At 33.8% G+C, this 16,510-nt stretch overlaps 1 pseudogene; it reads left to right on the top strand.

The window, feature by feature from the left end:
- The first annotated feature begins 198 nt into the window (after positions 1–198).
- Positions 199–15,366, top strand: LOC131066609 (putative MO25-like protein At5g47540; annotated as a pseudogene).
- Positions 15,367–16,510: the final 1,144 nt, after the last annotated feature.

Here is a 16,510-nt window from a genome sequence, read left to right as displayed (position 1 = left end):
TGTCTTTGCCCTAAAAAGCATGAAATGTCCTTCCTCGGAGAGATCTCTAACAAACATTGGTCGGTTATTCTGAGATTAGAAGATGATTTGGTCATACATGCGACCAAAAGGATTCTAGGTGATGAGATTATACTCTCAAAACACAGAAAATGAGTTAAAAGCAGTATCCTAGTAGGGTTTGCAACAATACTACTCACAATGGGAGAAGAAAAAGCAGTCACAGTCACACTATGCAGGCTGATATTCAAGGAAGAGTACTTGGTTAACCTAGAAATGGCTATAGAATGTGTGGATGATAAGCTTCATATACCTTACCTGGAAGATTACACCAAATTTGCAGAAGCCATAGATAAGGAAGATGTGCTCAATATAGAGTTCACGAGGCCTATTCTCAATAGTAAGGATCAAAAACTTTGTCGTCAAAGACAAACAAAGATAGCAAGGAGCATTGCATTCTTCAAACAATGGATTGGAGTGGTAAAAGAACCAAAAGGGGAATGGTGGGTGAGTTATATGGTAGAAGAGGTGTGGACCCCATTCCAGGGTGATAATCCCAGTGATATGGAGGCTATAGAAACACAGGCCTCTGGCATGGAAGCCATAGATGATGAGGAAGAATAAGTTTTCATTACATAGTTTTGTTTGCAATTACTAATATAACTAATCTTATACACAAGGATGTAGGATCTACAGTTAGTACAAGACACATATTGAACTGTTCACAAAATACTTTGATATAGCATAGATAGTGAAGGGTAAGATACTCACTTGATGACATTTTCAAAACATATAGTTATACTAAATAAGTGAAGTTTAGAATGCAGATGTTTCTTGAATCAGACATATACTAAAATACAGTAACAGGGAGTACTCTAGTAACTCTGGCATATTGGTTTACTTCAACATTTATATTTAAACATATATAAGTCTCGAATATCATAGTAAGAGCATGAATTACAGGCTAGATAGGTTGTGTTATTATTAGTCCTTTGTTGACCAGTGTTTATACCCCTAATACTATTGTAGACTGGGTAATCTTTCATAGTATAGCCAACAATTTCTGATGTTGACTTAATATGAAAGAAACCTAGGCTATAATAACAACAGGGGTAAGTATTTAGAGATAATATTAGTTCTTCTTCTTCTCTTTGGCACTAACACTTAATAAAGTGGTTTTGCAGAAGGATTGTTTTGAGAATATGTTTTGCAGGATAATCAGAAGATGGAAAATATGGCAACAGTGAACTATGAAGTTTGGCAAAAGCATATTACCTCATGGAAATTATAGATGCTACCTATGAAGTGATTTTTGATCAACCAAAATGAAGAATTTGTAAAAGATTATATGTAAATCAATAAATGTTATTAGTCACTGACTAGACCCATGGTCCCAGGCAAGGCCGGAGGTTTTCTCCTCTCCGCTCTTTCCTACCGACGCCTGCACTGAGTGGAGATTGTAGTACTATTTATTAATAAAATATGGCTTAGGCCTTTTACCGAGCAAAAAAAAAAAAAATCTAATGAATTTAAAAAAATAAACTTTTAATATTAATAAGTTTTAAATGGGTAGTCAACTAAATCATTGACCACCCATGTCAGCCTTCTCGTGTACCGAAAACGGCCCCACGTGGCGTAAATTACCGCTGCCTATGTTGCCCTACAAACTTAGGGAAAATGCACTTTTGTCGAGTTTGTTCATTCTCTCTCACTATGGTTTCTCTGTCGTGGTTTCTCCCCGCCATTTTTTATTTGCAAACACTTCGGCTCCGTCTTTGCAACGCCTCACAACCTTCCTTCATGCTTTTTGGATGTCCAATGATGGTTTAGCTCCTTCGTAGCTGCATTATGCTTTGCCTATTGATTATTTTTTATTTCCCTTAATGGGTGAGTTGTTAAATGGTGTCTATGCCAAAATAGTTATGGAGAATGTAAAAAAAATTGATTATTGTTTGTATTTATTCGAAACCCTTTCATTATTTATGATTAGATATTATGGATGCGCTATTAAATTGTGTCTCTCTGTTTATAATGCCAATATAATTACAGAGAGTGCAAAAAAAATTGATTATTGTTCATAATTATTCGATACCCCTTCATTATTTATCATTTTATTTTATGGGTGCATTGTTCAATGTTGTCTCTCTGTTTATAATGCCAAAATAATTACAGAGTGCAAAAAAAATTGATTATTGTTCATAATTATTCGATACCCCTTCATTATTTATCATTTTATTTTATGGGTGTGTTGTTCAATGGTGTCTCTCTGTTTATAATGCCAAAATAATTACAGAGTGCAAAAAAAATTGATTATTGTTCATAATTATTCGATACCCCTTCATTATTTATCATTTTTTTAAATGGGTGGGTTGTTAAATGATGTCTCTCTGTTTATAATGCCAAAATAATTACAGAGAGTACAAAAAAAATTGATTATTGTTCATAATTATTTGAAACCCCTTCATTATTTATCGTTTTATTTTATGGGTGTGTTGTTCAATGGTGTATCTCTGTTTATTATGCCAAAATAATTACAGAGAGTGCAAAACAAATTGATTATTGTTGACAATTATTCGAAACCCCTTCGTTATTTATCATTTTTTTAATGGGTGGGTTGTTAAATGGCGTCTCTTTGTTTATAATGCCAAAATAATTACAAAGAATGCAAAAAAAATTGATTATTGTTTATAATTATTTGAAAGCCCTTCTTTATTTATCATTTTATTTTATGGGTGGGTTGTTAAATGGTTCTCTCAATTTATAATACCAAAATAATTACAGAGAATGCAAAAAAAAATGATTATTGTTCATAATTATTCGAAATCCCTTCATTATTTATCATTTTATTTAATGGGTGTGTTGTTCAATGGTGTCTCTTTGTTTATAATTCTAAAATAATTACAGGGAGTGCAAAAAAAATTGATTATTGTTGATAGTTATTCGAAACCCCTTCATTATTTATTATTTTTTTTATGGGTGGGCTGTTAAATGGCGTTTATCTGTTTATAATGCCAAAATAATTACAAAGAATGCAAAAAAAATTGATTATTGTTCATAATTATTCTCTGTTTCATTTCAATGCTCTATTATAGTTTAATAATGTTGAAATTCTTACAATTATAAAAATGTTGAAATCCTTACAAATATACTAATGTTGAAATCCTCACAAAGAATGGAAAAAAAAAATGATTATCTATTTGTTTTATTCAAAACCCCTTCATTATTTATCATTTCATTTTATGGGTGTGTTGTTAAATCATGTCTCTTTGTTTATAATGCCAAAATAATTACAGAGAATGCAAAAGAAATTGATTATTGTTCATAATTATTCAAAACCCCTTCATTATTTATCATTACAATAATGTGTATGTCTGATACTGGCTATAAGGTTGTTGTCCTCATATATATACTCGTGTGTGTGTGCACTCTGTGTGTGTGTGTGTGTGTGTGTGTGTGTGTGTGTGTGTGTGTGTGTTATTGTCGACATAAAACAACCTTCTCACATACACGTTATGGGCCACTTGACATGAATTACCGCCAACTACATTGCCCTAAAAACTTTGGGAAATGAAGAATTTTTTGAGGCATTTTCATTGTTTGCTCTGCCTTCAATTTGTTAATATACTCAATGTAAATAATATTACCAGGCATACACTATATTACTTCCAATAAAGTTCATATGAGAAATGCAGCAACATCATTCAATTATTAGTCATTTGAGAAATGAATCTGCATCTTAATACAATATCAGAAATATCTAGTTTTTAATCACATCATAGTTACATCTTTCACTCCTGCATCTTGTGCTTTTAGTTTCTCTCCTTGATATATAATGTCTCAAGTTTTGTACCTATATGGTTATTGTCCACATACACACACACACATATACATGTATATATGTGTGTGAGTATATATATATACAACATCATTTTATTTTGTTCAAAGATGTTCAATGATGGATTTGTACTCATTAGTACCTACAGAAATTGATTTGTTTTTTCATCATTTACCTCAATGGCATTGAGGGTTTCATTTCAATGATCTGTCTCTGTATATATATTTATACAGGCATACACGGTAGCATTTTTATTTTGTTGAAAGATGTTCAATGATGGAATTGTTTAGTATCTAATAGAATATTAGTAATATCCAGTTTTCAATCACATCACAGTTACATATTTTACTCCTGCATCTCATGTTTTTAGTTTTTCTTCTTGTTACATACAGTTTCAAGTTTTGTGCCTATATGGTTATTGTCCATATCTATGTACACACACACACACACACACACACACACATATACATACATGGTTATTGTCCACACACACACACACACACAATAGCATTTTTTTTGTTCAAAGGTTTTCAATGATAGATTTGTACTCATTGGTACATGCAGAAATGGATTTTCTTTTTAATCATTATAGTGTGAACTTGACTCCATTTTCTTTGCTTCATTATAGTGTGAACTTGACTCAACTTTCTTTTCTTCATTATAATGTGAACTTGACTCCAAATTATTTGCTTCATTATAGTGTGAACTTGACTCAACTTTCTTTACTTCATTATAATGTGAACTTGACTCCAAATTATTTGCTTCATTATAATGTGAACTTGAGGTTTTATAGTGTGTACTTGACTCCAAATTATTTTCTTCATTATAGTGTGAACTTGATTAAAGTTTCTTTGCTTCATTATAGTGTGAACTTGAGGGCTTATAGTGTCAACTTGACTCCACAATATTTGTTTCATTATAGTGTGAATTTGACTCATTATATTGTGAAATTGAGTCCACTTTCTTTTGATCTTTATAGTGTGAACTCGGGTCATATATATTTACATATATGCATATGTACATATATATAGACAACACCATTTGATTTTGTTCAAAGATGTGCAATTATGGATTTGTCCTCATTGGTACTCACAAATATTGATTTATTTTTTCATCATTTATCTCAATGGCATTGAGGGTTTCATTTCAATGATTTGTCTCTGTATATATTTTATATAGGCACATGCACACATACATATATATAGTGTGAACTTGACTCATTATAGTGTGAATAATTCAAAGCATAGAAGAAAACTGAACAATTTGAAGCAATGGAGGACTACATATTTAATATGACATGACCGACTGTTTCTCACAAAAATTCAAATTTGAAAATAGCTAGATACCACAATCGAATGCATTGCACATTTGAATTATATTGTAAGATAGAATTTTCTGTGTCACTTTCTTCATTACAATCCAATACATTGCATATTTTTTAGTTCTGCAAATTCCCTCTGCATGTTCCTTATGTAACTATTTGTTTGCAATATGTATGTATGTTATATATATGCATATGCATATGTATGTATATGTACATATGTGCAATTTTATGTACATGTGCATATGTATGTAGGTGGATATGTATATGCATGTACTTATGCATTGGAATATGTATGTATGAATGTGTAAGGATTGTATGCATGTTGTCAAATGTTAAAGATGGTCAAAAAGTTGTTCTACATTCAATAATGTATGGATGATTTGTTGTGAGAACGTTACGCTACCCTGATTATTACTATTTTTTGTAGGCGTGCTAAAGCATCAAGGGAAGAACCATACTTGTGGAAGATCATCATATCAATGTAAATGTGTTTATTAACACACTTTAATTTTTTGGAGATTATGCCTTTAATGTTTACATTTTATATAAATTTGTGTAGATATCTTAGGTAGTTATGCATTTCTTATTAAATGTGTTTCTTAACACACTTCAGTTTGTTTTGCATTTTGTTGTGATTGTTATGACAGACAATTACAAACACGATAAGGAGTCACTATGTCGAAGACAACAAGCCTTCCTCTCAGGTAAAGTCAATATGACTTTACTTTGGCAATGATCTAGTAGACAATGCAATTTGTGATTTGTTTATGTTTCAATTTCTAAATTTTTTATGTTTCAATTTGTTTAAATTCCTCACTTAGTTCATATGGATGCAAGAAACACACTTAGTTCACATTAGAAAAAAATCTAGTAGAAAATGCATTTTGTGATTTGTTTATCTTTCAATCTTCTCTTTGTGGGGCTTTACTTTGGCAATGATCTAGTAAAAAATGCAATTTGTAATTTGTTTATGTTTCAATCATCTCTTTTTGGGAATTTAATTTGTTTCAATTTCAACATTTATATATATTGTAGTGTCCTAAATTGTACACCCTTGCTAGGGTAGTACAATTTCACACTTAGGTTAGCACTCGCCTTAGTGTGTCTTGCATCTTGTATTTCTCATTCCCCCTTAAGAATTTAATTAATTAATTAAATTAAATCTAAGGTCATGTCTCATCACTTTACATATTATAAAGTTGGGCCCTTTACCCTAAGTGTGCCCCTTTTCATCCTATTCCTCCAATGAATCATTTAATCATAAACCCTAATTATGTCTTATTTTGACCGTTTAGGCCCAATTTCACATATCAAAACATCTCAAAATCAGTTGTAAATTTGAGATGCACTCTAATATCATCATATCTAACGGCCCCAAAAATTTGGTGAAAATTTGGTCAAACCGTGGCGAGAATGCACATGGTCCGCGACTTTTTCTCCGAAATTTCGGGAGCACAATCCTATGATATAATAATGCTTAACCACAAAATATAAGTAGGAAATTCAAATCCTAGGTCGGCCACATGAAATTAAGATCTAGGGTTTCATATTTAAGAGCTTTTTTTCTTCATTTGAAGGGGTCTTCTTCTAAGAATCAAAGGACAGGTTTTTGCAGCATTAGAGTCTTCTTTGCAGCGAAAGAGTAGATCTTTGAAGTCTTCAACAACATTCAAATTTCATCCATCAAACATTCATCAAGCATCATTTTATCAATTAGGGGCTTTTGAAGATGTAGAAGAACAATAGGAGATCATTGATTGACGATTGGCTTGTACCTCTCCCTTGGGGTTGGGCATGGTTTCATGTTGTTTTCATATCTTTGCATAAGTTTCATTTTGATTCATATTCATGCTTTAGATCACTTTGGATCGTGGATTTAGAGAATTTAATTTTTCAATTATAAGCAATTAGGGTTTACCCTTTAGGGTTGCTCTAGATTGTTTACTTTCATTCTTAGGATCTTGCACACACATTTTCACTACATTATTGGCTATTCGTGGAGGTGGAAATCACCAACACAAGGGTTTGACTAAGGTGAAACCCTAAATAGCCACCCCAAACCCTCTTTTTCAGCTTCAGGTACAGGTTCAGATCCGAGCGTCGCTGGAAGTTCGGGACCAGAAGAGCACACAGGGACAGTTCTAGGTTGCAAATATTGGCAGAAACCACAAGGACAAGGGCGTGGTGCCTTGGTCCTGCCCTCTGTCAACAGGACTTAGCAGAGCAACACTTTGCAAACTCCAGAATCCTTCCTGTCAGTTTCAGCTCTAGAATTGCAAAATCAAGACAGTGGCATGGCACCCTGGTCCTAGACATTTCTGCTCAGATTTTAGGCACATGTACACCTATGATCTTACCTTCTGATTTTGTACTTTGCAACAGTGTATCAATTGTTTTTTATCTGTATTCTCATATTAGGGTTTGTTTGCCTACTTGCTTTCTAGGTTAGATTGCATTTTGCATCATTCCTCTCTCTCATTTACAACAAAGGAATAGAAAACCTAAAGAGGTAATCCATGACTCTCTCTTTCTCATAAGAAGTATCTGATGTGCATTACCTCTCTAGGCTCTTTCGTATTCCATGAGTGTGTATGAGAGTGGGATTAGGGTTTCCATACTTAGTCTCGCTTCCTCCCACACACACAAAGATATATATATATATATATATATATATATATATATATATATATATATATATATATATATATATATATATATAGATAGATCAAAGGGAAGTGCCCCATTTGCAAAAAAAATTAGACAAAGAATTGTTTAATAGTGCCTTATTAGATATTTTGGTAGATATTGCCAACAAGGAAAACTTGGCAACTAACAAGATATCTTGTAAGGCACTATAAAATAATTATTTGTCTGGTGACTTTTTACAAATAGGACACTCCTTTTTATCATTTCAATGCAATGACCTAGTAGACATATTAGACACTGCAATTTATATATGATGATTGCAATTTGAACACTTATAAGTGTTCAAATTTCTCACTATCAAAAGAGGACATAGGGGATCTGAATAATTAGATGCCACTAATATGGCCTTTTTTATAATGAGCAATTTGAACAGTGACGTGACCTCTTTTCATAGTGAGAAATTCTATAATTCTATAATCACATCAAAAAAAAAACATATGAGATTTATAACAACACCATCAATTCATCTGAGATATTTGAAAACAATGGAGTTCTAAAAACATTAAAAAATATGGCAGTATGTCATTCTATAATCACATCACAGTTATATCGAAACTCAAAATCTGCTTTTTAGAGGGCTCACAAAATATAATTGATCACAGACTCAATCAATTATCCATATGGGTATTAAATGGAGGAGGTGTCACAAATCCAACCCCAATAGACTGTGACCTACTAGGGTCTAGCCCAGCAACGGTATTTTCTTGGCTTGGAGGGGTTTGTAAGCAACTTGCTATTTGAGCAAGCAATGCCTGGTTTACACCTGAAGTAAGTTGCATGGTGTTTGAGCATCCAGGTGCAGTCCCAACTTGCATAATATTAATAGCTGCAAAGGTTGGGGAGAAGAGGTTCATCATGTCCATGAGAATTGGGTGTCGGATGGGTAGAGGTTCTGCGACTGTGGCCACATATTTCGTCCTTTTTGCACGCTTGGATGCCTTTTCAGCTACCTTCCTCGCCTTCTCAATCTTTTCTTTTGCATCTTTTTTTGCCCTCTATTGTCTTTGAATGAACTTCTCTTGGAATCTTGCAATTTTTTGGCTTGTTTTTCCACCCTCATAGCCTCCTTTTCTATCGCTTCTGCTTCACGTTGTTCCTTCCTCTGTCTCATTTGTTCTTTCTTTCATTCTCCCAATTCCTCATCTCTTTTTCTTTCAGCCTCTTTATCCTTTTCTCTTTGAATGTAATCATTAGATGTCAAGATCTATGACTGGCTACTAAGACATAGCACCCCTTTCCTACCTCCACATGAAGATTGATTCATTCTCCACACTGGAAGTCTTAAGAATCTGGTGATTTGCCTTGGCACTTGTTGCCCATCCTCTTGTGTACATGGCACAAACTCAGGTTCGTCTTCACTTATGTGAATTTCATCTTCACAATCAACACCATCTTGCTGCTCTCAATTGATTGCATTGGTGAAGTAATGTATCATATTTGCTGGATCAATTTCTGATAGACTTGGCATGGAAAGGGTTACATCGTCACAATTGGTTGCTTCTTGGGTCCAGTCTAGTATGACAGCTTGTGTTGGCAAAGACATGGCTATTGATGTACTTTCCAAACCCTCATTTGGTTGGCCAGTTTGTGGGGGTAGACCTCATTCAGTAGTTTGTGGTGTCAAACTTGTACCCTCAACCATTGCTTGTGTTCTTCTATGGCGTTCTACAAAATCTTGAATGCATTCCTCATTAAAACCAACCAACTACAAGAAAGCTTCCACTACCATATACTCTAGTTCTTCATCCCTTGAAGTGGCATCATGTTCTGTTCCAACAGTTGGTTGTATATCAACTGCAACCTCAAATGCCTTACTTGGCCTCATATCATTTTGTAATGCAGATCGGTTAAGTGGTCAAATCCATGTCAAATGAAAGCCACTAATTATATCAGTCAATGTCAATGCTTGGGCAAAGGCCTTGCTCGCAAGAGTTGCCAACTCTTCCCTTCCAATTTCAATTTGTGGATACTTTAACATCCATATACTCCTCTGTTGTTTGAAATAATTCTTTAAAGGTGAGAATACAGAAACATCAAGTGGTTGTAATTTGTGGCTTGTATGAGTAAGAAGGGTTACCAAATCTATACCTATCTGCCTTTCTTCTTCAATTGTCTTGAAGGCTACATGGTTGTCATGACTGTCGAAGATCAGTAGGGCCCTACATGAGGGTGAAACTCCACCAGGGACTGAACATGCAAAATGTTCCAACCAATTTAAGAATAACTCCTTTGTCATCCATGCATGTTCTTGGACTGCCATGCATGCTCCTGACTCACAGTTTGCAATGTAGTTTCAAATATGTCTCTTAGATTTAAACAAATAAAATCTAGGAATGTTGAAACAATATGCACTAAGACATGCCAAAAGAGTAATCCACTCTCTACTCTTGGAAATTAGGTGTGTACACACCTCTGGCCCAATTTGGCTATCGCTCTCATCCCACAATTCTTCCCAGCTTGCACACCAATCTCATCACAATTTCAAATCCGATTGCTACCATACTGATTGAGGTTGTACATTACCTCCAAGTTGTCATAGAAAGAGGCAACAATACAAGGTCGAAGCATAATATCCCTATCGGAGTCCACTCCTTCTATTGTTCTCATCGTCAGATCAGGGTGCCTTCATCTAAAACCTATCCACCATGACCTCCTTGGCATCCCATTTTTGAATGGATTAGGCCTATTCTCGGTAATTTGGGAAATGGGTGATTGAAGTTGATTGATTTGGAGACCATGACCAATTTCAGCCATGTCTTTGCACCATTGGACAACTTCATCCTTCCATTGGACAACTTCATCCTTCTCCTTTGCTAATAAAATGGTGTGTGGACCCCTCATAGTCGTGGTTGTGGCTCCCATCTGCCATGCCCTCAAAGAGTCAATGGGGATACCATACTTGATTGATGTGTCTCTAACAAACATGTGCTTGTCTTATATGCATGATATTGTTTCTTTCATGTCAGATATGCTCCATTTTGATTTGGGAACCTTTGAGGCCACTTGTACTTGTGGTGCTTTTGTAATAGGATTACAAGCTGTAGTAGAATGGTCATGTACAACAATAGTTTCCACATCAGTTGCATTGTTAGGTGAATGGTCATCTACAATAGGAGTCACTGGGTCTTCATTTTGGACAAAACTATCTTCATCAGGGAAGTGCACCCCATGAGTGACTCTAACTGTTCGACGTCTAACACATTTATTTTCCTTTCTACCTGGTGCCATTATATTTAGTGAACCTACAACGATAAGGTACCAGCAATAAAATGCAACTATGTGTGCCTATATAAATATATAGGCAGAGATAGATCATTGAAATGAAACCCTCAATGCCATTGAGATAAATGATGAAAAATAAATCAATTTTTGTAGGTACCAATGAGTACAAATCCATCATTGAATATCTTTGAACAAAATAAAATGGTATTGTGTCTCTCTTTCTATATGTTTGATAATATAGACAATAACCATATAGCCACAAAACTCGAAAGAACCCTGCGGGAGTTAAGTATGCAACTGTGATGTGATTGAAAATTGGATATTGTTGATATTCTATTAGATAATGAATAATTACATCATTGAACATCTTTCAACAAAATAAAGTGGTGTTGTGTGTGTGTGTGTGTGTGTGTGTGTGTGTGTGTGTGTGTGTGTGTGTGTGTGTGTGTGTGTGTGTGTGTGTGTGTAGATACACACACATAGGTACAGAACTTGAAACATTATATAACAAGGAGAGAAACTAGAAGCATGAGATGCAAGAGTGAAAGATGTAACTATGATGTGATTAAAAACAAGATATTGTTGATGTAGTATTAAGATGCAAATCCATTTCTCAAATGACTAATAATTGAATGATGTTGATATATTTTTCATATGAAAATTATTGGAAGAAATATAGTGTATGGCTGATAATATTATTTACAGTGAGTATATTAACAAATTGAAGGCAGAGCAAACAATGAAAATGCCTCAAAAAATCTTCATTTCCCAAAGTTTTTAGGGCAATGTAGTTGGCAGTAATTCGTGCCAAATGGCCCATAACATGTATGTGAGAAGATTGTTATATGTCGATAATAACACACACACACCCCGATGTGTGTGTGTGTTATTGTCGACATATAACAACCTTCTCACATACACGTTATGGGCCACTTGGCACGAATTACCGCCAACTACATTGCCCTAAAAACTTTGGGAAATGAAAATTTTTTAGGCATTTTGATTGTTTGCTCTGCCTTCAATTTGTTAATATACTCACTGTAAATAATATTATCAAACATACACTATATTTCTTCCAATAAATTTCATATGAGAAATACATATATATATATATATATATATGTGTGTGTGTGTGTGTGTGTGTGTGTGTGTGTGTGTACATATATGTATATGTACACACACACACACACATGTGTGTGTGTGTGTGTGTGGGGGGGGGGGGGGACAACAACCTTATAGCCAGTATATAGTCACTGTAAGTAATAGTATCAAGCATACACATTATTGTAATGATAAATAATGAAGGAGTTTTGAATATTATGAACAATATTAAATTGCTTTTACATTCTCTATAATTATTTTGGCATTATAAATAGAGAGACCATTTAACAGCGCACCCATAAAATGAAATGATAAATAATGAAGGGGTTTCGAATAAAACAAATAGATTGCATTGAAATGAAACCTATATCGCAAAATGAAGCAAAGAAAGTGGAGTCAAATTCACACTATAATGAAGCAAAGAAATTGGAGTAAAGTTCACACTATTAATGGACAATAACCATATAGGCACATTAAATTGTAAGAGAGCATTGAAATGAAATTGTAAACCGCATACAAAGAAATCATCAATAGACAAAGCATAATGAAACTACGGAGGAGTTAAACCATCATTAGACATCCAATATGGTTGTTAATATTATTTACAATGACTATATTGAAAGAAATGTTGGTTTATTGAAAACAGTATAATTTCAAATGAAAGATTTATAGCATTTAATGTTGACTGCAGAGGGAATTTACTTATTCTGTGTGTACCAACCTGAATGTGCACCCTTGAATAAGGAATGTGCAGAAGGTATTTGCAGAGCCCAGGAATATGCAATGAATTCGATTGTAATGAAAGTGACATGAAAAATGTTGTCTTATAATATAATTTGAATGTGCAATGCATTATGCAGTCCTCCATTACTTCAAATTGTTCAGTTTTCTTCTATGTTTTGAATGAAACTTGATTTTTTTAATTTGATTTTATGCAAATTTTGGGTTACTGGGGAGCCTTACACAAGTTGTTGCAAATGCAGGTACTAAATGCAGATCCATTTAATGCATGAAACTGTGAAGTGATATTTGGAAGAATGTACACTTGAGTGTTTAAGAAGTCAAAAGTTGATTGTTTATATGTCATGTAATGCACCAATAGTTGTGCATATGTAATTGTAATTGGAGTACATTTGTACTTTTTAGGCACTTGCATAAAGTGGCAAATCTAAACATTAAGTTTTTTTAGAAATAAAAATGTTTATTATTTGTGCAAATTGTTTTTAAAATAAATATTTACTGGTATTTTTATATATATGTACTAACATTTTTTTTATATATTTTGGGGTGTCAACATGACAATAAGATAACGGTTATTGGAACTATGTTATCTATTGGTACTCTTCCCCTACATACCTTACCCCCTTGTGGGATTTGAACTTGTGACTTATTTTTGGAGAGCACAAGTTCTCCACCACTAAACTCAGGTTGTACTTTATTTGAGAACTCTTAAAAAGCTAGAACTTGAGAATTTGAACTTTCAATTTTGGAAGAAAAGGGTTGAAACCGAAAAAGAGTCTATTAATTCATGTTTGAGCTCTCATTTCTGTATGTATCTTTTGACAACATAATAGGATGTTGTTGGATTACTTCCAGGGTTTTATTTTTGCTAGTTGAGAATGAAAAACCTCATCTTTGCTTGCTAGTTTTGGTGGTGAGAGATCCACCATAGCCCAAGGGAGTGATTCTACTTCAGGGATCACATTTGCATTCACAAAGTTCTGATTTTTCATCATTTTGGGATTTGGATATGAATATTTTCTGTATTTTGATGTGGATTTGGAGGTTTTGATGTGATTGACGCATTGCTTCATTTGGCTTTTTGTTTGGAGGTGTTTGCACACATTTTCAGAGGTCTGATATGTTTTTTATTATTCTGAAAATACACTTTTTATCATGGTCGGAAGCATTATTTTGTTTGTACCTTCATTGGTGATCGAAGTTCGATTTTGGGTATTCTTCCAAAAGACTCCTCATAGTTGGGCGCCATCTTTGAGTATTCATTTGTGTCTTTTGGTGAAGATTTGATTTCCTGGAGCACATTAACCTCCTAGGGAGTCATGCCAATTGTGGGTTATTGCACAAATCAGGTTTGTTGTTGTATAGACCTTGCCTCGGGGTAAATGTACTAGCTCCGATTTGCACATTCAAGTCTGAATTTCAGAATACTTTATGGTTTGCTTCATTTATATTATGTTTTCCTTATGGAGAAATTACCTTATTGAATATGCATTGTATTTCTTGTATCTCAAACATGATGAATGAAAAAATATGAAACCCCTTCTGCATCTTCTGAAAGAACACAAAGAAAAAATCATAACATAGATGAAGAGAACAAAAAAAAAAAAATTCAGGGGTGGCCATTACAAAAAATTTGAAAAATAATACTTTATTGACTTCTATTGTGTGCCTCCCAAAACTGAATTTGGAGGCACGCAAGGATGCAACTCAAGTTGTGACAAATTTGCAGCAGCAACAGATTTAGTTGTAATTTATTCCTTGTGAATATTTAAAAGCTAATAATGATATTATGGAGATTTTGATCTTGGGATATCAGAGCATTGACATTGCTTTGCATTGTGGCTCAATGCTGAGGAAATATATGCAACATCAAAGTATTGCAAGGTATGTTCTACAGTCTGAAAACATGAAGAAATTCTTCACCCTCATACAACTATAAAAATTTGACATTGCATTAGATGGAACGGCTACCTTTAAGGAGGTCTTGAAAAGACATAAGTCTATGGTATCTGACTTTATAAATAAGAATTATGATTGCTTTTGGCTGAATACAATTCAGAACAGTTGGGGTCTGAAAATTACAACACAAGGTCGAGTTGTGAAGCTGCTTGGTGGCATTTTTCTTGATCATTTGAATGTTTCAGCAATAATGCATTATGCGAAGTCAAAATATGATTTACGGATCCTGAGGAATGTTATTAAGGAATCTAGAAAGAACCTCCAAATTGCAACCTTCCATGTGTTTAAGATCTTTGTGGCCAATCAAAATAAGCCACCTAAACTTGTGAGCATTCTTATTGCTAACTGGATTTAGTTACTTTGTCTTTCCAGCAATTTAAAGACTGGAAAAGAGGATGCACAATTTGATCAAGACAAAGCAAAAGCTATTAAGATGCTTAGGAGCCAATGGAGTGGCCTTAATCTCCCTTGTAAATGGTGACTGCACGTAATATCTAATGGTGTACTTGATCTTTGTTATTCTTGGCTTGATCACCAAAAATGCACTTGTAGATTAAACCTTCCATCTAATGTAAACAGAAAATGAATGTTCATACCATTTTACAAAAATCATGATGTGGGAATAGTTTTGTAAATTAGTGAAAGACAACTGAAGTACCAGTTATCAAACACAAAGAAAGAAATAGAAGCTAAAATGGGACCTAGATAGAGATATACCAAGATGCCACAACAAGTTTAATTCATTTTAGAGTGACTTCAAGCTTTCCATCCCAAGTGAACACTGACTTCCTATATCAATCAATGGGATATATCCACTTGAGATCTCTGAAGAACTCTCTATGAATATGTAATATTTCATTTCCTTCTAGTTCTTTCCTTTGTTTTGTTTGTGAGCTATTCACCTTCCTAGTAGGCTAATTGTAAAAAAAATTGTGTATATTGATTTTGTAGATGTTGTGAACTTCAATTTTAATAATTTCTTCATATTAGGCAAATCTAATAACAATTTTTCTTGACATTGCCAAACTTAATCCAAATTTTATTCTTGTAGGATTCAAGCACGAACACGGAACTTGTCATAGCTATGGTTTACAATGAATGCAATTGTGTTGAATCAATTTAATATAAAATAATTGTGATTTCTTGTCCAATCTGTTATTGTCGAATTGACTGATCTCTTATGTATTTTGGTTATACCTAAGTCGTAAATCAATTCATTAGAAAGTATTGTGTTCAAACATAAGAAAGAAGAGTGGGCTTAGATTAATGTTTTTTATTCGAAAGCATTTCATTTCAATATTTTCTATTAATATTATTTTTTTGTCAAAAAATAGATTAGATAAGAAGAGAGCCTTATCTTGTAGATTCTCTCACAATAGTCTCATATTGCAAGATTATACTTGCTACTGACACGTCATGAATCACAATGAGATACAATCTAATCATCAACAATGTTGATTATGCAGCTACCTCTACTCAAATGCTTTATTGTTGCAAAAGGCCTTACGAAGTCAGTTCCAAGAATAGGAGAGAAGTAAATATTTGTAATGGTGAAAAGACTTCTCTCCTAAGCCTCAATTTTTAGGTCAAAACTAGTTCATTAGAAGATATGAGAGGATGCCACC

The sequence above is a fragment of the Cryptomeria japonica genome, chromosome 4 (assembly GCF_030272615.1).
Source record: "Cryptomeria japonica chromosome 4, Sugi_1.0, whole genome shotgun sequence".
Lineage (NCBI taxonomy): Eukaryota > Viridiplantae > Streptophyta > Pinopsida > Cupressales > Cupressaceae > Cryptomeria > Cryptomeria japonica.
Note: the sequence above shows the minus strand (reverse complement) of the source record. Positions and strands in the feature narration are given on the sequence as shown.